This window comes from Dryas octopetala, chromosome 8 (genome assembly GCF_963921425.1).
Source record: "Dryas octopetala chromosome 8, drDryOcto1.1, whole genome shotgun sequence".
NCBI lineage: Eukaryota > Viridiplantae > Streptophyta > Magnoliopsida > Rosales > Rosaceae > Dryas > Dryas octopetala.
The window spans coordinates 14,596,811-14,623,252 of NC_141373.1; the positions used below are offsets into that span (position 1 = coordinate 14,596,811).

At 36.2% G+C, this 26,442-nt stretch overlaps 1 pseudogene; it reads left to right on the top strand.

Annotated features, from left to right (window-relative positions):
• Positions 1 to 5,587: 5,587 nt before the first annotated feature.
• Positions 5,588 to 19,260, top strand: LOC147277497 (cadmium/zinc-transporting ATPase HMA2-like; annotated as a pseudogene).
• The last annotated feature ends 7,182 nt before the right edge of the window (positions 19,261 to 26,442 follow it).

Consider the following 26,442-nt stretch of genomic DNA (forward strand, 5'->3'; position numbering starts at 1 on the left):
AATAATGACCAAACAACAAAAGACTAAACGTACAATTTAGAGCCAATGACCATTTGGTTCAGTAGATAACACTTAATCTGTCTTTGTTAGAGTATGTCATGAGTTCAAATATCATGAACGCCAGTTGATATATTAATAAGAAAAAAAAAACTGTATAATTTAGCCAAAATTAAAACATGATGGAGATGGTTAGGAAAATCAATAGCTATTGAGCTCCAAGCCATAATATGATGTCCTTGACATACAAATTCTCGCATGAGCACCTGGTGTTGAGCACATTTTATAACATTTATTTTACCTCTAGATTATACATTTTAGTCCTTTGTTTTACGTATTTTTAATGATTTTTTAATATTCAGTTAGTTTAGGAAGTTTTATTATTTCTTAGATTTTAGTTTATTTTCTTTTATTGTTGGTTTTATTTAACTTAGTGTAAAAAACCCATAAAAATATTATCTTACTAGACAATCTGGTAACATAATATATAAATGTTATTTTGGTCCCCAGACTATTGCACTTGTATTAGTTTGCTTCCCTTCAAATTTGAAAAATTAATATGGAATCTCATCTTTAGATAAGTAATGCATATATATATATATATATATATACAAGAATGTTCTAAAATTAACTGGTTAGTAAGTTAATACAAAACTAACCACTATGTTAGGCCCACCGCATAATGTAATTTTAAAATCTGAACCGTCTATTTTTTAGGCCATAATTCAAAGATCATCCTTGTAAAAAATCTCCAAAATCGGAAGTCATTTAGTCATTTGATTATAGCAACAACTATTTATATGCTTTCATCGAAAACACTGATCGTCTATTTATTTGATCTCAATTAGATGACTAAATGATTTTTGATTTAGTTGATTTTTTGTAATGATGATCTTTGAAGTATGACCTAAATAATTGATAGTTCGAATTATGAGATTAGTTATGTGGTGGTCCCAAAAGTATGGTTAGTTTCGTATTAATTTGCTAACCAATTAGTTTTAGAGCACTCCTCTATATTTATATATGTATATATATATCTACTCATATTTATCGGTATATACCAACTAAATTAATATAATATGTACTAATATATATTATTAAACTAATTATATTAGTATATATTATTACTAATATTAATATTATTGCAATCAATACTAGTACTATACTAAACTATCAATATTACTTGTGCAAATATATATCCATCAAATATTATATTTTATGTATTATAGTTGATTAAATTTTAATTTATATTGGTATATAATAATTAGTATTATTATAATTAAACTGAAAATGAACCTAAAGTATTCGATACCAAAATTACCGAAATTGAATCGAAAATTGAAGTTTACCAAAAATTACCAAAACCGAAAAAATACCAAAATCGAAAAATACCAAAATTTTTGGTTTTGTTTTGGTAAGCCCCAATACCAAACCAAACCGACCAGTGGGCAGCCCTAGTCCTTATTGAAGGTCAATCTAAATGGTAGTCACATACCCATCACGTGTATCAATTTACCGAGTAAATTGGCGGAATTACCTCAATTGACAAAATTGAAAAAGTTAAATACCTTAATTTTCCAAATTAGAAGTTTGGGGAGTAAATTAATACAAGTGCAATAGTATAGGGAGCAAAATGACACTTATATCAGACCATGAATTTAGACAATTAATTAACTTCATCTAGGCTGACCATGACACTCAGATAAGAACAACAAATGATGACGTGTCAAAACCTTTAAATTCTAGGTACATGTATATGACAATATTGTTCCTTAATTTAGCTCACCATACATGCATGTATCTAGTATGAGAAATAGTTTTGTGTAACCGTTACACCGTCATGGGGTGTAACCAATCTAACGCGTCATAATATGAGTAAATGTTATTAATACTATACCTTGCTAATATAAATATACCATGTGATGGTGCATCGAATACACCCAATAATTTTTCATTTATTACATATTAAAAGGTAAGATCATTAGTATTCAAAAAAAAAAAAAAGTAAGCTCATTATGTTTAAATTATAACCTAACAAATTCCTCAAAAATATTTAAAAAATTATTATGACCTGAAAGGAAATGAATTAATTGATTAAACAACCAAATAGCATTCCTCTACTATAAAAGCACATAATTAGCTGCAACAGACATTCTGGATCAAAATATTTTGATGAGTAGTTAGTGTTAGAAAAATGAAGGGAAAATCAATATGGCAATTCTACTATCTTGTGCTATTCCTTTCCTTAGCGTTTGGCTCAATTAGTTCCATTGTACTCTTTCCTGGAAGCAAGCACTTCGTGGTCATTACCAATAACCTCAATAACAATCAACTTGACTTCCAATGTCAATCTAAAGATGATGATCTTGGCCGTAGAAGCCTTGCTCCCAATCAAGAGTGGGATTTTGGGTTTCACACATGATTTAGCACACTTTTCTACTGTGACATGTGGTACTCAAATTACTATGTTCATTTTGATGTGTTTACTTATTGGGATGTTTTGGTTGAAGTATGTGGTGGAGCTCATTGCAAGTGGAGTGCAAGAGAGACTGGTATATACTTATATAACATCAAGGCTAATGAATATGAAAAGAAGTATGATTGGGTGAAAAATTAGCCAAATTGAAACTTTAGTCTTTGTGGTTTGATCTTTATAGAAATGTTATTTATGTTGGTTTTAACTTTTAATAATATATGTGGTTAATTTGAATTACAATTCAAAAGTCCAATTTTTGTCCAATTTTTCATCTTATTTCGTGTGATATGGATGTGGTTTTAGCAGACATAAACCTGATTGAGTGAAATGATGAATAAATAACACCTATACCCCTACACATGAGGCGCATATGAGCCCTTTATATTAAGCCATTGGTATTATTGAGGTTATTAAAACCACAAGAATAATGTTGAAAAATAATGACCAAATAACAAAAACTAAACGTACAATTTAGCGCCATTGACACCTAATCTCACTTTGTTGAAGTAGGTCCTGAGTTTAAATCTCATGAATGCCAGTTGATTAATAAAAATAAAAAACCGTATAATTTAGCCAAAATTAAAACATGTTGAAGATGGTTTGGAAAATCAATAGCTATTGAGACTCCAAGCCATAATATGATGTCCTTGACATACAAATTCTCGCATGAGCACCGGGTGTTGAGAACATTTAATAACATTTATTTTACCTCTATATTATACATTTTAATCCTTGGTTTTTAGTATTTTTAATAATTTTTTAATTATTCAGTTAGTTTAGAATGTTTTATTATTTCTTAGATTTTAGTTTATTTTCTTTTATTGTTGGTTTTATTTAACTTAGTGTGTGTGTGATTTCTATTTTGTTACGTAGGAAAGTAAAAGCCCAAAAAAATAAAATGGAGAAGAAATGCCCGAAGCCCAAGTCACAGCCACAACCTGCCCAGCCCACCAGAAGGCCCAGCTGCCTTTGGGTGGCGAACAGCCACTCCAAGTCACCTACAGCATTCCTCTTCATTTCCTTTGCCTATAAATAAAATAAAAAGGCTTTGGCCTTCATATTCGATACACCTCCTTTGAGATCGATCTCAACACTCTTCTATTGAGCTACTCCCTCCCTCTCTTCTCTATTTTATTTTATTTTTTGTAATTATCTATTTAGTTTATTTGTGATGTTGGTGTTATTTTCAATAAGAAACATTAAACAGAACACTAAAAGCCTTAGGTTACAATCTAAAATATGTTATTTGCAATCTAAAAAGATGCATATGCAACTTAGAAAATGTGCAGATGCAAGGTGCATCTGCGTTCGCTAAGCTCTCAGTACCCTGCTGAGCGCTCGGTAGTTGATTTTTTCACCTCCGGGCACGCGTACATGGATATATTGGTCTTGCACTTAATTTTTTAATTAGCTAAATTTATAATTAAAATTTTTGCAAAAATAGAATTTAAGAGTAATTTATTATACAATTTGGATTAAAGTAAGAATCCTAAAAATTATGTTTTTCCTAGATTTGACGCGGTAGAAGCTCGAGCCATTCTCGGTGAAGCTCGAGCCCCTTCGGACAACAAACAATTTGCTTGAGTACCACTCAGGTGAAATTCGAGCACACCTCCGGACAGCAAGCAATGTGCTTAATTGTTGAGCATTGACATGGACTTGGGTCTATCGTTATCAAGCAAAGCTTAGTGAGCTCCCTTTGCTGGGATTTTGGAGGGAGTGAAGAATTGGGGTTAGATGCATAGTTGGGCCAATTGGGCTTCATTCTTTTCAGGGCCTACATTTTTTTGGTCTTCACTTATATTTGCTTTTATTTTTTTAATATTTTTATTATTGAATATATGCTTTTACTTCTCTATCTGTAAGAATAATTTCCCCTATTTCATGATGGAATTTTCTTTTGAGGGAGGCTATGCAAACCACCCTTTTGTGCTGAGTTGACCACCCTAATAAATTTTTTTCAATTTTTTTTTTCATATTTTACCCTTTATTGCAAAAACATGATAAAATCACCCAGATCCATTCGGTGGTCATCTACCGAAATATCCACCAATGTTCGGCAGATAAGTGTCGAATAAATACAAATATTTCGGCAGATAACTGTCGAATGCCTTTTTCATTTCCATTCGGTAGTTATCCACCGAATAATCCACCAATGTTCAACAGATAACTGTCGAATAACCATAAATATTTCGGTAGATAACTGTCGAATGACCCAACGAACAAAATTGAAATTTTTTTGTTTTAAGGGTAAAGTTGGAAATTTGAAATAGGGTGGTCAACTTAGCAATTTAGGGTGGTCTGAATAGCATTGGCCTTTTCTTTTTTAGCCATCCTATCGCTCAATCAGGTTACATAAAGAAAGGAAGAACATGTACAGTCCAATTTATAGCAAAAACGATGTCAGATTGGGAAATAAATTTTTGTTGATTTCTTCATGATGAATCAGATGCAACGTAACGTAGTAGTTACAATTAATTACAAGATTAGCATAGAATGATTACAAGATCAGCTATTACAAAAATTGTGGATTGTGGACCTCATGAAATAATCATTCTAGCATTGATTCTGTCATGAAAAGATATATCTACAAGGCAATCGAGGTTGGGTCCATATGCCATCCCTTTTAGTTTTTTTTTTTTTTTTTTTGAGTAAGGCCTTTTATTTAAAAAGGATTCATCTTTGAAAGGTTTTCCATACATATAGATATATACAAAAATATTCTCTTACCAAATAATTTACATTATATGTTTATATACTATCAGACCATGAATTTAGACAATTAATTAGCATCATGTAGGCTGACCATGAGTCGACTCAGATAACAACTCATGCATGACGTGTCAAAACCCTTAAATTCTAGGTACATGTATATGACAATATTTTTCCTTAATTTAGCTCACCGTACATGTATCTAGCACACATTAAAAGGTAAGCTCATTATGTTTAAATTATAACCTAACAAATTCTTGAAAAATATTTCAAACATTAATTATTATGACATGAAAGGAAGTTAATTAATTAATTAAACAACCAAATAGCATTCCTCTACTATAAAATCACATAATTAGCTGCAACAGACATATATACTAGATCAAAATAGTGTTAGAAAAAATGAAGGGAAAAGCAATATGGCAATTCTACTATCTTGTGCTCTTCCTTTCCTTAGTGTTTGGCCCAATTAGTTCCATTGAAATCTTTCCTGGGAAAAAGCACTTCGTGGTCATTACCAATTACCTCAATAACAGTCAACTTGACTACCGATGTCAATCTAAAGATACTGATCTTGGTCGTAGAAGCCTTGCTCCCAATAAAGAGTGGGAATTTGGGTTTCGCACAGGGTTTAGTACACTTTTCTACTGTGATATGTGGTACTCAAATTACCATGTTCGTTTTGATGCATTTTCTTATACAGGTGATTTGGTTGAGGAATGTGGTGGAGCTCATTGCAAGTGGAGTGCACGAGAGAGTGGTATATACTTATATCACATCAAGTCTGGTGATTATGAAAAGAAGTATGATTGGGTGAAAAATTAGCCAAATTGTACGTTTAGTCCTTGTGGTTTGATCGTTATCGAAATGTTGTTCATGTGGTTTTAACTTTTTAATAATATGTGTGGTTAATTCGCATTACAATGCAAAAGTCCAATTTAAGTCCATTTTTTAATTTCATTTCATGTGATATGGATGTGGTTTTAGCAGGCATAAACCTGATTAAGTGCCATGATGAGGAAATGACACTAATTATACCGCTACATGTGAGGTGCACATGAGCCCTTTATACTAATTAACCCACAAGAATAATATTAAAAAATAATTAATGACCAAACAACAAAAGACTTAACGTATAATTTAACGCTAATAACCATTTAGTTTAGTAGATGACATCTAGTCTTCCTTCTTTGTAGGATTAGGTCCTTTTCCGATGAGCATCCATCACAGTCTCCGAGTCATCCATTTAATTCAAATTTATGTTACACAATCCTTCTTAAGGGAGGATGATTGGACACCTAATTTTTTTTTTATTCGTATAGGATGAATTAACCACTATATAGAAATTTCCAATAGGCATGTTCTATAGGAATGAAGTCAGTTTCTATACGCATACCCAAATTTTAAGGTTGCAGTCATCCTCTGTAGAGAACCACTATTATGTTGAATTTGATGTTACTTTCCATGTCTTAAAGGGGTATATTTGTTTTCTGCTCTCACATGTCGTATCACTATGTTGTACGTAAATTCCCTATTTGACTTTATTTGCGTCTAAAAATTCCGGGGGGGGGGGGGAATTTCCATTGAGATTCTAATAGATTTTAAAAGAATTTAAAAATCCATAGAAATCTAGTTGTATAATATGTATTCAATTCAGAATTTGATGGATTCCATAAAAATAGGTGTATTCAATTTCTCAAGGATTTTAAATGATTTCATTAAATGGTACGTGGATTTTGATGAATTTCAAACATAAAATCAAGGAATAAAATTTCGGGTTTCAAGGAAATTTCGACGGAAATTTCGACAGAAATTAAACGGAAACGATGGAAATTACTATCAAAATACGAAAATTTTGAATGAAACTTTACTATATGTTTATTTAACATATTATCTACTACATTGATAAAAAACATTGAAGAAACCAAATTATATAGTAAGTTTCATGTGATATAAGATGAATATAATGCGCGCTGAAGGTAAATACTGTGAAATAAAATTAGTATAATAAATAAATAAAATTAATATATTCTTTATACTCTATAATATATACACTAAATTCTATATACTTTATAATCTATACTCTATATTATTTAAGATATCGTATAAGATATTAGGGTTTAGACCCTTTAGGATATTTTTAATTATTTTTTATATAAAAATGTATTAGAGTTTATTGGTTTAGAGTTTAAAAACAATTAAACGAAACCCCAAAACGGCCAAACGAAATCTCAAATCATTTTTTTTTTCAATTGCCCAAAAACCTCAAACTAGGATATGATATATGATATTAGGGTTTAGGCTCTTTAGAGTATTTTAAATTATTTTTTATATAGAAATATATTAGAGTTTACAAATTTAGGGTTTAAAAACAACTAAATGAAACTCCAAAAAGGCCAAATGAAAACCCAAACTATTTTTTTTTTTTACAATTGCCCAAAGGCCCCAAACCCCAATTAATCAACTCTAGACCTTTTAATTTTTTTCTCTTTCTTACTTTTTTTTTTCTTTTTTTCTTTTTCTTTTTCTTTTTCTTTCCTTCTTTTTCTTTTTTTCTTTTCTTTTTTTCTTCTTCTTTTTCTTTTTTTCCTTTTCTTTTTTTCCTTTTTTTTTTTTTTCTTCTTTTTCTTTCCTTCCTTCCCTTTCCTTTCCTTTCCCCCCGAGTCTCCAGCAAAACCTTCCACTGTGTTTTTTCTTCTCTCTCTCTCTCTCCCTCCCCAATCCATCACCAACGCACCTCACCCTCACCACCTTCTCCCCCCTGCCACGCCTCCCCTGCCGCGCCCCCTGCCGCACCCCCCGGCCACCCCCTGCCGCCGCCCCTCCTCTTTTTCCCCCAATCTCGCCCCTGCCGTGCCCCCTGCCACCACCCGCTCCTCTTCTCCCTCGATCTCCCCCCTGCCGCGCCCCCTGCCACCGCCCCATTTTTCTCCCAAAACCATCTTTTTCTCTCCAACCCAGCCTCCTCTCCAAAAACCCAAAATTTCAAAACCAGATCACCGGCGAAATTTCGAAAATTTAACAAAACTTGGTTTCGATTTCGACCCCTCCCAAAATCGAAAATTTCGGCGAAATTTCGCCGAAATTTTCGAAATTTAAACCCTTGCATAAAACAAAGACTATAAAAATTCCAACATTTTCCTACTTAGATTTTGATGGATTCCATGAGAATTCCATAAAAATTCATAGAATTTATGAAATCTGCAGGAGTGTATAACTTCTTTAATATCTCAATGGAATACACTCCAAATTCAATAAAAAAGTGGACGTAGTGGATAACTAAGGGGGTTGTATTTAAAAATAAAGACATAGAAATTCTTTTTGCATTTAAAAATAAATCAAATCTATCAGCAAGTCTCAAACAACCCATTTACAATAGACCACATGTTTGAAGCTTTTGGTGAAAAGAAATCAGCAGCCCAAATCTTTTAAACCAAATTAGAAATATGAATGCATTTGAAAGGCTATCCTTTCTCTACAGAACCAAACTAACAGTAGCTTTGCAACCATGAAACCTCAACTAATTCAGAAGCTCACCTGAAAGGAACACCAAGAATCCTTTGAACCTTCAACGCAGTTTCTCATCCTTGCAAAGGTGACAACTAAAAGTGAAATACAAAGGTGAAAGCTTGAAAAGAAAAACCAGAATTTTAAGAACATGCAAATTCCTTACTGTAGAGGCAGAGAGCTTAAGAGTGATCTAGTCGATTTCTAAGAATTAGCATGATGGGGAAGTTATGATCAACCCACAACTTCTCTTAAGTTCAGCCACCAATGTAGAAGCACTTGGTAACTACCAATGTACTGGTATTGGAAACTCATGCATGGTGTATACTTTTGACAGTGATTAGGACAATTGCTTTGAAAAATTATTTGGATGCTGGCTCTATCGTCTCTCTGATCACCATTGCAGAGTGGCTTAAGTCGAGGGCAGTTCACGAGGTTGGCAGAAAAGTTCCTTGTGATTTTCCAACGTTTATTCACTTGATTAGTGAATTAATCCATCTTTTATGAAAATATTTAACAAAAGACCTCATTGCATTTTCATCTTGGTTTTATTTTGATGAAGCCACTTCTGTGCATTATCTGATAAACCGAATTATAATAAATGAAAATGTTATTGAAGGGCTGAATGAATTCTAATTATATATCACAGACAGTCAAACATCTGCAATGACATGCCATTATCACCATTTTAATTAGAAAGGTCAATCATTAAAAATTGTAAAATTTGATCATGTTATATATGTCCTCAGGCAAAATTAGCGATGTCATCGTTGATGAACATGGCCCTTCAAAAAGCAGTCTTAGCAGAAACTGGAAAAGTTGTGGATGTTGATGAGGTCAATTTGAACACAATTCTTGCAGTCAAGGCTGGTGAAGTTGTACGTACCGATTGATGGAATAGTTGTTGAAGGCAAAGGTGGAGTGGATGAGAAGACACTAACAGGAGAGTCCTATCCAGTTGCCAAAGAAAAGGACTCCACTGTTTGGGCTGGCACTATAAACCTCAATGGTAACATAAATATGGCTCCCTCTATTTGTGGATGAATAAATAATTTATTTTTATGTTAAATTCTTTTCTGACATATTTTGGTTTTTCTAGGTTATATTAGTGTGAAAATGGCTAAATTTGTGGAAGAGGCTCAAAACAGAAAATCCAGAACTGAGAGATTCATTGATAAATGTGCAAAGTTTTATACCCCAGGTCAGTCCACTTTTTATTTTCCATAAATTTCCTAGAAGTTATGTCACCACTAACTTCCATATGCTCTTTTCCACTAATTAACCACTTCCCCCTATCTTTTGAGTACCAAAGAGAGTGCAAATGGTTCAATTCATTCATTTCCTGGTATTGTTTTGCGGCAGTTCTAGTCATATCCGTTTCTGTTGCGGTGATTCCTGCTGCATTACATGTTCATAACTTGAACAAGTGGTTTCACTCAGCCTTGGTTTTTTTGGTAAGCGCATGTCCATGTTCTCTCCTCTTCTCTACGCCGGTTGTGACTTTCTGCACACTTAAAAAGGCAGCAACATCTGGTCTATCTTCTAATCAGAGGGGGTGACTACATTGAGACTGTTGCTGAAGTGTGATAGAATTTGAGCATCCAACCCAAAACCAATTGACTATGGTGGAGAGGCCCAAGACCTTGTATGCTAAGCTTAGTTTTCCGATGTGGGACATTGCTCCACATTACTCTCAACAAAGTGAAGATTATGGCTTTTGACAAAACTGGTACAATAACAAGTGGTGAATTTGTGGTGATGGATTTTCAGTCTCTTCGTGATGACATTAGCTTGAACACACTACTTTACTGGTAAAGACTACAACTCTATTCATCAAAATGTTAAAAAAACACACACACAACTCTGTTTCACCTTCTTGAAATTTTGATTTATCCCAACATAAAGGATGCTGAAAAATGCAACATAAAATTGTATGTGTTGTAAAATATGTAGAGATTAGGGTTTTTGGAAAAGAGGAGGCAGAGAGAATATATTAGTCGTCATCTTATTCATCTTATAAATATCCTTATATAGAGGTAGGGTTTACTAGGTTTAGAATATTTACTAGTATGCCCCTACAACTAATTACAGGAATAGCCACATATAACAATATATTTACAACACTTCCCCTTGGATATTCCATGTCATTAGTGTTGTCTCTGCTATGCGCTTCTAAGTTGCCTCGTTAAAACCTTGCCAAGTAATAAAAACCCTGTGGGAACAAAAACAACCCTGGTCGAAGGAAAAAGAGTGCAACGCGCATGAGTGTGGAGTAGTCGCATCAGAACCTCGAAAGTAGGTGAAGTCATATCTTCTGGATCATAAGCAAATAGTATGTCAATGGGAGCGGGGTGCATTAGAGTTGCTACACCAAAACCTTGCCCGGTAAACCCAATGGGAAAAACCCGTGGTCGAAGGGAAAAGATGAGCAAATGCATATATATCAGATCAACACATCTTCAGGATGTAGTATGAGTAGGGTGACCATGCCAAGATGTGCCTCATTAAAACCTTGCCAGGTAACAAAACCCAATGGGACAAAATAACCCTGGACGAAGGACAAAAGAGTACACGATGGTCAAGCGAGTATGCTTCAGGATACTCCCCCTAATGTCGACTCCCCCTGAAGACTACATACTAGGTAAATCAGCCAATCTACGCAACCCAATACCTCGAACATGCATCAAGAACGTGGACTTTGGCAGTGACTTGGTAAAGAGGTCTGCATGGTTGTCTTGAGATCTGATCTGCTTGACTTCAATCATCTGATGCTCTTGTTGCTGTTGATTGAAGAAGAACTTCGGTACAATATGCTTGGTGTTGTCTCCTTTGATGAAATCTGTCTTCATCTGCTGGATGCAAGCGGCATTATCCTCATAGATAATCGTTGGTTCATCAGTGGTGGAATTCAGCCCACACGTAGTTCGAACATGCTTGGAAACTGCTCTTAGCCATATACATTCACGAACTGCTTCGTGAAGGGCTAGAATCTCAGCATGATTCGAAGAGGTAGCAACAAAGGTCTGTTTCGTAGACCTCCAAGATATTGTTGTATTCTCAATGGTAAAGACATAACCAGTTTGAGAACGCGCCTTATGCGGGTCTGATAGATACCCTGCGTCAGCATATCCAAAAGGCGGGCATCATTCCGAGGATCGAGGGGGTTCGATTCATTCCTTGATGCGTAGCTAGGGATAGAATAAGCCCATATCCGTCGTACCTCTAAGGTGGCGGAAAATGTCTTTTATGCCATTTCAGTGGCGGCGTGTTGGCGCAGAGCTACATCTAGCTAACAAGTTCACAACGAATGATATGTCCGGTCTAGTACATTGAGACAAGTACAATAATGCGCCTATTGTACTTAGATATGGGACTTCTGGTGCCAATATCTCTTCGTTATCATCTACGGGATGAAACGGATTATTCTTAGGATCTAGACAACGGACGATCATGGGCGTGCTAGAAGGCTTCGCTTTATCCTCATTAAAGTGCCTTAACATCTTCTGGATGTAATTCGATTGATGGACCAAAATTCCATCTGCACGGTGCTCGAGCTCCAGGCCGAGACAGAAGTTCGTTCTCCCAAGATCTTTCATCTCGAATTCCAACTTCAGGTGTTTAGTTGTTTACTTGATCTCTTCAAGAGTACCAATTAGATTCATGTCATCGACATAAACAACTACAATAGCAAAGCCGGAACTTGTTCTTAATAAACACGCAAGGGCATAGAACATTATTCACATATCTCATCCCGATCAAATACTCACTTAGACGGTTATACCACCTCCGTCCAGATTGTTTCAATCCATAAAGTGAACGCCTCAAACTAATGGAGAGCGTGTTCCGTGGTCTGGAACTATTTGCATCGGGTGTCTTAAGTCCTTCGGGAACTTTCATATATATCTCTGTATCAAGATCCCCATAGAGATAAGCAGTGACCACATCCATAAGCTGCATACTCAGTTTTTCGGAAACTACCAAACTGATAAGGTAGTGGAACGTTATGACGTCCATTACGGGGGAATACTCTTCCTCGTAATCAATCCCAGGGCGTTGAGAAAATCCTTCCGCCACTAGACGAGCCTTGTATCTCACAATCTCGTTTTTCTCATTACGCTTCCTTACAAATACCCATTTAAATTCTACAGGTTTAACATGGGGAAGGTGTAGGAACGACAGGCCCAAACACCTTTCTCTTTGTCAAGGAATCTAATTCGACCTGGATTGCTTCTTTCCATTTTGGACAGTCGTCTCGACGTTGACATTCATCAATAGAGTGAGGTTCGATGTCATCGCTAGTTATGATTTCGGTAGCTACCGCGAATACAAATATATCATCGATGATAATCTCGTTTCGATTCCAGAGCTCACTTAAGCATGCATAATTTATAGAGATCTCTATGTTCTCGAGAGTGGGTTCTAACGTTGGAGCGTCCCCCAACGTCGTCTCTTCTGGGACGGACCCATAATCCGAAACTATTTCGTGAGATGGATCGATTGAGATCGCGATGTCAAGGGGACTCATTTGTGCCAAATGTATCCTCTTCCGGGGATAAGAGTCCATCGAACCTAGTGGTCAACCTCACTTCTGGGCAGGGACATATGACTGGTTAGCCACTATTGTTGTACCTCGTCCATCTGGGACGACACGTCCTCCTAGGACGACACGTCCTTCGGGGACAGATATCCTTGCAGGCACATTTGCAGCAGGTATATGTGATCTCGTCACTTTAGCTAGATCAGAGAATGCGTCTGGCATATTATGAGTTATACTCTGTAGATCTAGAATTCTCCGCACTTCACTATCACATTGTGCGGTTCGGGGATCGAGATGAGACATAGTGGGGACATTCCACGTCAATTCAAGTCGTTCTTCAGGAACGGTGACGTTCATATCTCCCCCTAACGGCGGGAAGACTGTCTCATCAAAGTGACAATCCGCAAATCTAGCGGTAAAGAGATCGCCTATCAAGGGCTCTAAAAAGCGTATAATGGATGGGGATTCATAATCGACATATATGCCCATCGTTCGTTGAGGACTCATTTTGGTACGTTGTAGCGGCGCAACTGGCACGTAAACTGCATACCCAAATACGCGTAAGTACGAAACGTCAGGTTCGTACCCAGTCATCAGCTGTAACGCGGAGTAAGGTTGGGTAGCAGTGGGCCTCAACCGGACCAACATGGCTGCATGCAAGATTGCATAGCCCCACGCAGAAATTGGAAGCTTGGTGCGCATAACCAAGGTTCGTGCGATCATTTGTAATCTTTTAATGAACGCTTCTGCGAGACCATTCTGGGTGTGAACATGGGGAACTCGATGTTCAACATTAATCCCTAGGGGCATGCAATAATCATCGAAAGTTTTCGATGTAAACTCTCCGGCATTATCAAATCTTCTGGACTTTATAGGATAATCCGTGTGGTGAGCCTTCTGGGCGAGAAGTTTAGCAAAAACAGCGTTTCTTGTGGACAATAGTGTAACATGTGATCACTTTGTCGATGCATCAACCAAAACCATAAAATATTTAAATGGTCCGCATGGTGGTTGGATAAGTCCACAAATATTCCCTTGTATCCTTTGCAGGAAAAGGATGGAGTCTTTACTAGTCTTTGCATATGATGGTCTAGTATTCAACTTTCTAAGTGAGCAAGTTTGGCATACTGTGTCACTAAACACAAGATCCTTATTAGTAAGAGGATGCCCGTGTGATGAATTGAGGATACGGTGCATCATACTTTGACCTGGGTATCCCAACCGGTCATGCCATAGAAAGAAACTGCTCGAATTGGTTAACTTCTGGTTAACTATGTGATTGGCCTCAATCGATCTAATGGTGGTCATATAAAGACCGCTCGATAGGCATTTCAATTTCTCCAATGTACGCTTCTGGCCATACAAATTGGAGGTTATGCAAAGATATTCCACTCCATTTTCCTCAGTGGTTTCAACGTGATAACCGTTGGCTCGAATATCCTTATAACTCAACAACGTTCTTCTGGAACTTGGAGAATATAAGGCCTCATTAATGGTAATTCAGTACCATTGGACAACATAAAAATGGGCTTTGCCATGGCCCTCTATCAGGTTGGATTGGCCTGATATGGTTGTCACAGAGGTATGAGTAAGCAATAAGTTTGAAAAATACTTCCGATCTTGAAGTATGGTGTGCGTAGTAGCACTGTCTGCCAGACAACAAACTTCCCCACTAAACATGCTTATTCATAAATTTAATTCAATAGATCACATGTATGAAAATAACTTAATTGAATTAAATAATATTCGAGCATAACCAAATTTCCAAAACAAATAATCCAAATCATAAATCACCAAAATAATCTGAATAAGAAAAACATTATTCAGAAAATAAATACGGCACAAGCGCCGATCATATCCATGTCATCGAGTTTCTAGTCCTCGAAGTGTCCAGTAGCAGTCTAGAAATCAGTGACCTCTAAGGTGGTATCCATAGGAAATGATCCCTCAACGAGATTGGTCTCTCGAGTTCCGCGACTGGCGTGATACTCATTTACAGCTTGCGCTGATGCACGGCAGGTGCGGGACCAGTGATCAGTTCCTCCACATCGGTAACAGAGATCATTCTGATTCTGATTCTGGTGGCGACGGGCTGGACCAGTGTTCCTCTCATTTCGAGTTCTTAGGGCCGGGGGACCGTGGTTTCTACCACGTGGGCCATGGCCACGTTGGCCTCCGTCATACAGGCCATTCCTCTGAGAACCTTTCCTTCCATATCTCGGGCGGTCAGACTTTGTGCCCTTTCCATGACCTCGGTATCATCTTTCGCGGTTTGAATCGCGATAAGTAACAGCGTTTGCTTCAGGCAATGGTGCTGCTTTAGTACCGACAGGTCGGGCTTGATCATTTCTCATTAATAAGTTGTTGTTCTTTTCAGCGAGCAACAGAGTGGTGATCAATGCCGAGAACTTGGTAAAATTCCTCTCCCTGTATTGTTGCTACAGGACCAAACAGGAGGCAGGGAAGGTGGAGAAAGTCTTCTCCAATAGGTCAGCTTCGGTGAGCTCCTCCCCACAAAATTTGAGGAGCGACCGGATCCGGCAGATCTCCGAATTATACTCATTCACGGATTTGAAATCCTGGAAACGAATGTTCTGCCAATCATGTCTTGCTTCAGGCAAGAAAATGGTCTTTTGATGGTCAAACCGCTCTTCCAGAGCAACCCAAAGAGCTCGTGGATCCTCTTCAGCGAGGTACTCAACTTGGAGTGCTTCCTCCATATGCTTCCTAATGAAGATCATGGCACTTGCCTTAAGAGATTCTGCGACAACATTGTCTGCATTGATTGTCGATCTCATCTTCTTGGCAGTCAAATGAAGCTTAACATCTTGAGTCCACTTTAGATAGTTTCTTCCGGAAACTTCCAAAGCGACGAAATCAAGCTTGTTGAGATTTGACATTCTTTGGTTGAAAGGAACAAATAATCATGATTAGTGCTTCGGGCAATAATATTCATAAATAATAAATAAGAACTTCAAGTTTTATAACATGGTATAGACATGTAAAATCTACTGGTTTTATCATGTATGGTGAAATTATAAAGGAAACTTCAAGTTCCTTATATGGCATTATTGAAGCTACAGGTTCAATATTTATGTATGAACTACTGGTTCATTAATTACCTGCAATTTCTACACATATATTCTAGTGCAAAAATTTAAACAAGTAAAATATTCATATACCCAAGTAGAACAAAAAAATATCACAAAATTGTTTGAATAAAAGTTTCTAGCACTTAAGGTATATATATTAAACGGTTTGCATACTAACAATAAACTATCAGCAGCACAGTGGTTAAGGTGCACTCTTGGTACCCAAGAGGTCCTGGGTTCAAACCCCAGGCATGACAAGAATTAACATCTCATTTTTACAAAGTTTCAGGAGGCTCGCCATGTGTCAGCGTGGGAGTGGCAGCGATTTGGCACTGACGTGGCGCCTGCATGGCGCTGACGTGGCAGCGGCTTGGCTGCCTGCGTGGCAGACACGTGGCAGCTAACGTGGCGGGCCTGGGCTGCCTGCGTGGCAGCTCGCGTGGCGTCTACGTGGCAGCGGTTGAGAGGTAGGCCTTGGGCCTGCTGGGCTGGCTGCGTGGGCTGGCTGCGTGGGCTGGCTGCATGGGCCTGCTGGCCTGCATGGCTGCTGCGCTGGGCTACCTAGTGGGCCTGCATGGGTTGCTGGGTGTGCAGCGAGGCGAGGCGCGAGGCAGCAAGGGGCTGCTGCTGGCAGCGAGGTGTGGCAGCGGCGCAAGGGGCTGCTGCTCGGGGTGGTTTTCCGATCACCCAAAAATTCTTCCCTTTTTTTATTATTATTTAATCATTCAATTCAAGGAAGCATGTATAAAATATATAAACCCAAATAAATCAATCACATAAATTTAGGGTTCATGCTTCATGGGGATTTTTCAATCAATCAAGGTTAAATAATCATGAACATAAAATTATTTTATAAAACCTACTTGGTTGAAGAACAAATTGAATGATGATCCTCTTTCGTTTAGCGATCCACAATCCAAAGAGCTTCTCGTGCTGATAACGTGTTGTAAAATATGTAGAGATTAGGGTTTTTGGAAAAGAGGAGGCAGAGAGAATATATCAGTCGTCATCTTATTCATCTTATAAATATCCTTATATAGAGGTAGGGTTTACTAGGTTTAGAATATTTACTAGTATGCCCCTACAACTAATTACAGGAATAGCCACATATAACAATATATTTACAACAGTATGAAAAATATTTAGTTTATTATGTTGGGAAAATTCAAACCTTCTTTCAGCCTCAAATAAAAATTCAATTTGGAAATGGAATTATGCTATTGAGGAATTTCACCACAATTGTGATAGAAAGTAAGAAGGGTTACTTTATGGGATTCCAAATAAAAATTTGAAGTTTAAAGATGAAAGTCTATCTCAATTGCTGGTTAAGAAAAAGGGAGAAAAGGACTGTTGAATGGATTTTCATTGTACCTCTGTATTCTTCATTGGGAGAGTATTTCTTTTGTTTTGCAAATTTTAAAGTTCATTGGTTATTTTATTAATATTAGTCACAAAATTTCTTTTTGAGGGTTGCAAGCATTGAGGGGAAGTCAAGTCATCCAATGGCAGCTGCACTGGTTGAAATAGAACATCGCTTTCAATTGAGCAAAAGCCTGAAAATGTGGAGGAGTTTCAAAATTTTCCAGGGGAGGGCATTCATGCATGGAAAAATTGATGGGCAAGATATCTACATTGGGAACAGTAAAATAGCTTTGAGAGCTGCTTGCAAAACAGGTGAGAGCCAGTTTTACCCTAGTGCAAGTGGCGTATTTCAGAGATAGATAGTAACTCCTAGGATTTTGGTTCTTTTTCTATTTTCTTCAGCCAAGTTGGATAAGCTATGTCTTTTCATCATTTCTCTGAATGTCTCATTATTAATGTTTGAGATTTCAGTTCCAACCATTGAAGGTTCTAAGGATGGAAAGACCATTGGATACATATACTCTGGAGGAACCCCTGTTGGAATTTTTTTACAATATCGGATGCTTGTCGAACTGGGGCTGCAGAGTGTGTCAGGGAGCTGAAGAAATTAGGCATTAAAATGAGCAGGTGCATGTTTTCTAATCTTCAAATACACACAGAGAAACATCTGTTAATTATAGCAACTTGGGCTCAAATATTTTTAGGGTGGTGGCTCTATCTTTATCGATCGTTTAGATTCAGATGATTCGAGAAGAAAACAAGGACTGAACCAAACTGGACTACTTTTCTGTATTCTTTGTTCATGTTTTTTCTTTTTTTCTTTTTGATTTAATGCATTTCTAGCAACTTTGTGCAAGGATATGGGATTGCCTAATCTGATATAACATCTATAAATGAAACCATGGAATTTGTACAAATGTAATTAACTGAATCATTCAAGGCAGAAATGCAAAGTTCAGAATAGTCTGAAAACTGGACATGAGATCACTTCTGGCCATCACCCTCTGCGTGCAACCAAAAATGACTAATTAAAAAAAGCTATGGTGTGATTAAACTCGTTTAATAATTCAATTTATAATCTACCCGGGTAATATACATGGCTCTAGAAGTGCATAGACATTTTCTTTGCAAATTAATGAAACTGAGTTGATTAGAGAAGCAAATTATATGATTTGCAGCTTCAGCAAGCTGTTGAGGTAGTCCATGCAGAACTTTTACCTGAAGACAAGGTAAAAATCATTTTAAAGATTTTAAAATGGAAGGAAATACAGCCATGGTTGGAGATGGTGTCAATGATGCCCCTGCTTTAGCTACAGCAGATATCGATATCTCAATGGGAATATGATCTTATTGGTCAAATGACATGAGAAAATTACCAAAAGCAATCCAGCTTGCTAGAAGAGCTAATAGAAAAAGTGGTTGAGAATGTGACTTTGTCAATTACTACTAAGTTTGCTATCATTGCATTAGGCATTGCAGGTCATCCGATCTTCAACCGCATGCTACTTTTGAAAGGAACCCACCCACAAACATACAGGGAAATGTGGCCAAACTTCTTCTGCATATCATGCCCATAGACATGGAAGCAAAAGGCATAGCCACTCTCACGAAAACCGGCCACCATTGTTGTTTGGACAACAAAGCTATAAGAGTGTGTAAGCCTCAAAAGTGTTCTTCTCAGAGGTGTGGATCAGAATGCCAGCCTAGTCCTTTGAAATCAAACTTGCTTGGTAATCATGATTGCATGGACACGGATGAAATTCATCATTGCCCAAGCAGTGACGACTTACAAGAGGCAAATCATTGTGATCAAGGAAGCTGCACGAATGCCAGTCATCATCTGAAATCACACAATGAACAAAGCCATGGTTGTTTGGGCCCTGACTACAATAGCACATGCGCAGAAGATGGACGTTGCAAAGACTTAGTTAATTGGAAGGCATATGCATGGCAATTGCATGTGTAGAAGGTGATGAACTCCATGTGGCAAAACATTTGGAGGAAAGCCAAAAAAATTGACAAGTATTGGTCATTGCCACTCAACCCATTGTGGCAAAGATCACAGTAGCAACAAAACATCTGGAAAAGTGGTCAGCACAAACTGTGATGAGCATATTGATATTCATGTACCCGCATCAGTTCAGGGACAAGAGATTAAGAGGAAGCGTGTTGCTTGAAATTAATTGGAGGCAATTTGAGCTTGTGTGTCAAAGAACCTAGAAGTTGGTGGGTGCTGCAAAGGCTACATGAAGAAATGTTGTGGTTGTCATGGACATATTGGGTCTGGGCTATCTGGCTTTCAAGGTTGTTTATCAGAAATCTCTATATTACAGATGTAACTAATTGCATATAAGGATGATATATTTCTATGCTTTTTTATTGATGAAATTAAGCATTGGGAAGAAAACATAAACATTGATCAATAAGTTGAAAATGTTAATATATATTTTAGTTAGTGTTGTATATACTTTTAACAGCTACATGTTTTACAAAGATACAGTGTGTCATAACCATTTTTTTATACTATTTTATATGATGGCAAACGAACAGTACTTTCACCTTAATATACAGAAATGTTATAAGAAACAGACAGAAAATGCTATAAGAAATCCGTCATTACTACTATTAAATTAAAACCTCTGTTCGGTTTTTCAATTTTAGTACAAGAAGAAAAGTCCACCTAAACATGTTCTGTACTTCTATTACATTGATAATAATTTATATTTGACTTTCTGACAGGACGAATATATATTTATTAGATTACTAATGTATATATCTTTTATGTAATTTGAACATGATTGACTGCGCTTAAATTGGATTGTAAGGATCTTGTTCCGTTGCTCAATCTGTCAGTTTATGTCAGTTGGATTAAGGTATTTCGAACTCTGGTCGAAATCACGATTAACAAATGAGTTTATAACTATATATCATTTAATCATTGTATTGGACCTTTTATATATATATATTTAAACATTTTGGTAAGTGAATATGTATATGGTATACCAACTTCACGAAACATGTTCATAACTACATAAAGATTAACGATGATCCCATGCCACAACAATGGGTTAAGTGACACTGTGCTTCTCACCTATCCTAGCTTAGTCAGCTGGCCAGACACCATATCCTCTTGTGGCACTCCCACATCCTCAGCCCAAATCTTCACTCTGTAACTCTGCTTTTCACCTTTCTTCAAGAACACCATCTTCTCAGGATCAACGGTCACTTTGACGCCTTTTGGAATAGTAATGTTAACAACGTAGGTTGAGTCTTCATCAGCAACGTTTGCAACAGTTATTTGTTGCAATGATACCAATGTTGGTGCCCAGTGCCCTTAATTATTTTGTGACATATTGTTACACAAATATGTCATTCAAAAAAACTAAACATCTTTCCACCAAGATGAAAATGAAAAAAGAAACAACAAATTAAATATAGACAAAGAAAAAAGAAGTATAGATTAGCAAGAGCAATTAATTTTCTAATATTGGCATGGGTTTCAAAACTTGCGCACATAAAAAATTCTATGCCCAATTCATACTTGAAATATTAATTTGTGCTGGGCAAGTGGCCTCTTAATCCCATTAGCAGGCTTGGTATTTTATCATGTTACAGGCAAAATTTCGCCAAAATATATATTTTAAAGATGCACTGTAATAAGGGGGGCTAGTGTAATTGAGAGAGAGAGAGAGAGAGAGAGAGAGAGAGAGAGAGAGAGAGAGAGATGAGATCTCTTTAGAACATAACAATCATGCAATATAGAGTCAGATCATGACTAGGTCTTGGGTCTGACATGAGAACATAGAGAACCAAGCAGAACCAACAACAGCTTGCTGCATATATGCATACCCAATTAATGACTGTATCGGTAGATCGATGAGGCATATAAATAATAATTGTAGCTAATTATTCACCTTCAAATATTGCATGCAGCAGCAAGCCATTCTTGGCTCAACTCCACTCTCTACCTCTTCATGCAAGACACTCAAAACTGAGGCCTTCTCCTTAAAATTCAGATTTTTTCCAAATGATAGCTTATTTTATAAATTACTGTCCACATTTTGAACATATTTATAGGCCTAGCTAGCTGCTAGATCATCATCGATCAACCCCAGTTGACCAGTGCATGGGATTCCATATCTAAAATATTCTAGATCAGATAGGCCAACTTAATTCTCCAAAGAGGAAATTAATTGACCTTGCAATTGCATATGTGGGTCCACTATCCAGCTATATCCATGCAACTAGCTAGCTGATACTATTATAGCTTCCACTTTCTGTTGCCTTCCAAGAGAACTTAATTCGCGTTGAAAACTAGCTAGATCTACCTGCAGGCCCTACTTCATGTCTGCTGGTAATTAAATTGTTGTTGATGATTATCTTGGGTAATTTAATTATATGTGAAACAGTGAAAGACAACTAATCTAATTACTCACAAAGGACATCTGGTTATATTATACTTTCCAGGACAAAAATTACCACTTCCTATTACGCGCTCGGCATTGCATCGGCGTCTAACATTAACTGCATCCCCTAAATCATACTTAAACACTAACTTTGAATTTTCAACTAATAAATCTCCTAAAACATATTTAAACACACTATATTAATTAAAAACTTTAATCAACCTCACAAATATTAAGATTCAAGTGAAAAAAAAAAAAAAGAGCAGCAACTGTAGATGTAGATGTAGTTGATGTAGATGTAGTCGAGTGGAGAGACCCGAGGTCGAAGTCTCTAAGACCTTATTTATTGTTAGGCAATGAATTAATATGGGATTCTTTTTCTCTACAGAGAGAGATCTAGAGAGAGTGAGAGAATTGGATGCTCTAAGTCCTTCATGATATTAGAGCCTTGTTCACCCACATGACGAGTGGGCCACACTTACATACTCCATGTCACCCAACATATTTGGCTTAAGTGACTCACATATGTGGGGGAATATATACATGTATGAATGTGGAGCATTTTGTCCTACATTAAAAAATTATAACCTTTTATATCTACAAAATACATATATATTATCTTATATAAGTGCTTCTAAGGGTTTTAGGTATGCCTCTCCTCTTAATTAATGCGACTTAGTTTTGAATTAGATACTCTATTTCTTTCCGTGCATAATTAGTTGACTTGTATTTGTCATCAGACAGATCATTGACCACTTGGTTAATCAAATATGAATTAATTCGTGCTTGATTGCATGAGCAGATCAATAGTAATGCCAACTGAGGAATAAAGTAACGATACGGCTATCACATTGCTAGTTTAAATCAGAGAAACATTTCAGATCGAGAACGACATCTTGCTAGCTAAAGCTTTGTTCTCTATGTCTGATCTGTTTGAATTTATTCCATACCTTTTTGAGGGGGGATGGATGTGTTTTCAGATTGATATGAAAATAGCTAGCTAGTGACCTTTGTCATTCTGGATTAATATATATTATCATTTCACCATGAATTAATAGGCAGTTCCTAAATTATATATATAGTACAAACCCTCTCTACAATATTATGCATGAATCTAGAAGAAATCATGAGCAAACCTAATAAATTTTCATGGTCTCTTCAAATGGTTGACAATATATAGAATCTCATCACATTCGACAAAAAAAAAAAAAGGAAATAGCCTTACATAATAAATTATTAATACATATGGACTTCGGGCCACTCATTACTAATTAATTTTGAGTTGCATACTTTAATTACCTTTTACATTCTACCAGAGCGGACAATCACCATGTTACATAAATGAGCACTCGCTCGCCTAGAGCGGGGAGAGTGGGGAATTCCTCGCTCACCCAACCATCCGCTCACCACAGAGCGGGGAATTTAACGATCATGATTGTCCATTTTTTAGGTCCATCCTTAAAAATCGTCCTTATAAAAAATCAGTCAAATCGATAGTTGTTTGGTCTTCCAAAATTTGCAGACAAATACAATTTGTCAAATAAGGTTAAAATAATGTTGATAGTAATACACTGGCTATACAGTTTCTGATTTGGCTAATTTTTTCCAAAGGTGATATTTGAATAATGCTCTAAAAGATAGATGGTTTCGATCATTGAAATTTGTTGTTAGGTGATTAGGTGAGCGGAAAATTTTTCCCGCTCTATGGTGAGCGAGTGATCATTACTCCACCATTTTATACTTATATATGCGTCTACACATACTTCACTTATGTCACCCAATATAATCCGTAAGAGTTAATTATAGCAACAATTTGCAAATTTTACCCCAAGTCTCACTTGAGTTCGTGAATTTTACTTTTTTTATTCTCAAGTCCACAAAGTCTTTCATGTTACTCTCTTTAGTCCACTTCGTCAAATTAATTATTTCCAAATTTTCCTAAAATATTTGCACGTGAAAAGTACATGACCGAATTCACTTAAATTTTTAGGTCCATATGCTTGTCATGTGCAAATATATGACAAAAATTGGAAAAAAAAAATTGGTGGAGCGGACTGAAGTGAGTAACGTGGAAAAATTTGTGAACTCAAGAATCTTAAAAGTAAAGTTTTCTAACTCTAGTGAAACTTTAAGTAATTTTATTTTAGGAGACTTAGAGTTTAGTCTATTTTATGAGTTTTTCTTAGACTAAGACCGATAGTAATTTAGGGTTTTTAATTAAGTCCTTTTATTTTTCTTCTTCGACGGCTTTATGTTAGGTTTTAACTTCAAGATTTTGGACTCCGTCCAAAATCTCGGAGTTAAAACCTAACATGCGGCTTCTACAAAGTCCACTCTACACCTTAGGAGGGGAAATACCTTTCAAATCAAGGAATGACTTTATTATGAATCAAAAAGATTTTCTTATAAATTAAAATGACTTTATTATGAATTAAAAATATTTTCTTATAAATTATTATGAATTAAACTAATTTCTTATAAATTTTAAAATACTCCCGATCTCGATCTAAAAATTATTTTTCTAAAGTATCTGAGTCTAATTATCTCTTTTATTTATCGTACTTAAATTTTGACTCGAATTCCAATTTAACACATATAGGGTTTAGTCCAATTTTATTTATACGTAGACAAATCTTAATTAATTTAGTCCAATTGAATATCTAAATTTTTATTTTGTGTCTCATAATTAAGTTATTAATCCAATTTTTAACAATCAAATCAACAAAAGTGTCATGTCCATGGCAATTATGTCCTTCACGGTATTAATTAAGGTGCACAATTGATACCATTAAAAAAATTATTATGTATAATCGATATACAGTCATGCGTGTGGTGTAATTAATCAGTCCATGCGTTATAATTAATATAATAAGTGAACGACAAGTTTATACTCCTAAGGTGTTGTAGGGTAGAGTATTAATAACGACGAGTTTAACACGTATTTAGACCACGTGGTAGTATATATATTAGTTATACTAATTAAATAATGTCTCGTGCCCTCGTGGCACTTTTGTTAACCATACAGAAATTAATTGATTTAGGAGCTTAATTAATAGACCCAAATAAAAGTTTGGGTATTCATTTAAATCAAATAAAAATTTGGGAACTAAGTTGGGATATAGTCAAAATTTGAGTACCAAAATTGAAAACCAAAAAAACAAAAACCTAGAAAGAAAAAAGAAAAAGGAGAGAGAGATAGAGAAAGAACATAAATGGCCATAGTGCGATCAAAACTGTGACATGCAATACACCAAGCAGCTGCCACCTAGTAGAGATGCATCTGTACTGACATATGCCTTAACCTGAGTTGCAGAGTCAAACCCATGAACTCTCCCAGCTCTTTAATTCCAAGAACCAATTCCCGTTGACAAATTTATATCCCATTTGATACATCCTTATCCATAGCTAGTTCGTACCCCTCACCTCCAAATCTAAGATTATATTCTCATAGCCAATCAATTAATTCCGTTATCCTTGGGAATTTAATTATGTATATGGTGGGGACAGATTGTTTTGTGCTTGGCCCTAACGACCGAACCTGCACTACTCCTGCCTATAAATTTGTCAATAAGCTGCACTACTCCTGTCTAAATGTAAAGGATCTGTACGTATATATGTACTTAATTACATGTAGGTTTTTGGTTCACAGAATCATCGCGTCTATGTAAGAGAGTGTTTTGTCATTTGTGCCTGATCAGCTAATACTGCTACCTCTTGTGGGGGCAGTGTTGCCGAACTTCCAAAGCTAATGTATGCTACTGAAGAAGGTTCATGCTTGTCCAACCATCTTAAGCAACCATATATGTTCATTTGAAATTGATAGCAGTTGTTATGGTCCAGCATTGAGGAACTTAAAAACTCTTTTCTATAGCTCATTCTCAACTTCGAGGTCTACTTCTTCAAATGAGTTCATTGCAGCCGACGTTGCATTTGGTAGCTTCAGCCCCATTTGATGCAACACATAATTGAAATGGCTGATTCGAATTAAATTTCCAAACACGTACTACTCCATCAGGTAAGTCAGATTCATAGAATGATGCAATTATGGAAATCCATGAAGAAAATCAAGGGTTTAGTCGATCCTCTCATCCTTTAGAAAAAAAAAAAAGATAGAACGTAAATAATTAATGTTATTTCTTATAGGATAAGTAAGCACAGTGTAGCAATATTTCAACTTATGCTCTAAATTATATAAAAAAATTAATCGTGCAAAATAATCATGAAGATATATATATACAAATAAATTTACTTTGAATTAATTAAGTTACTAATTTTGCCAAAGATGGGCTTTTCTTTGCAGTGCATTAATCCTATTTGACACCTGAGTTTTTTAGACTAATTGCATGTGCGTAC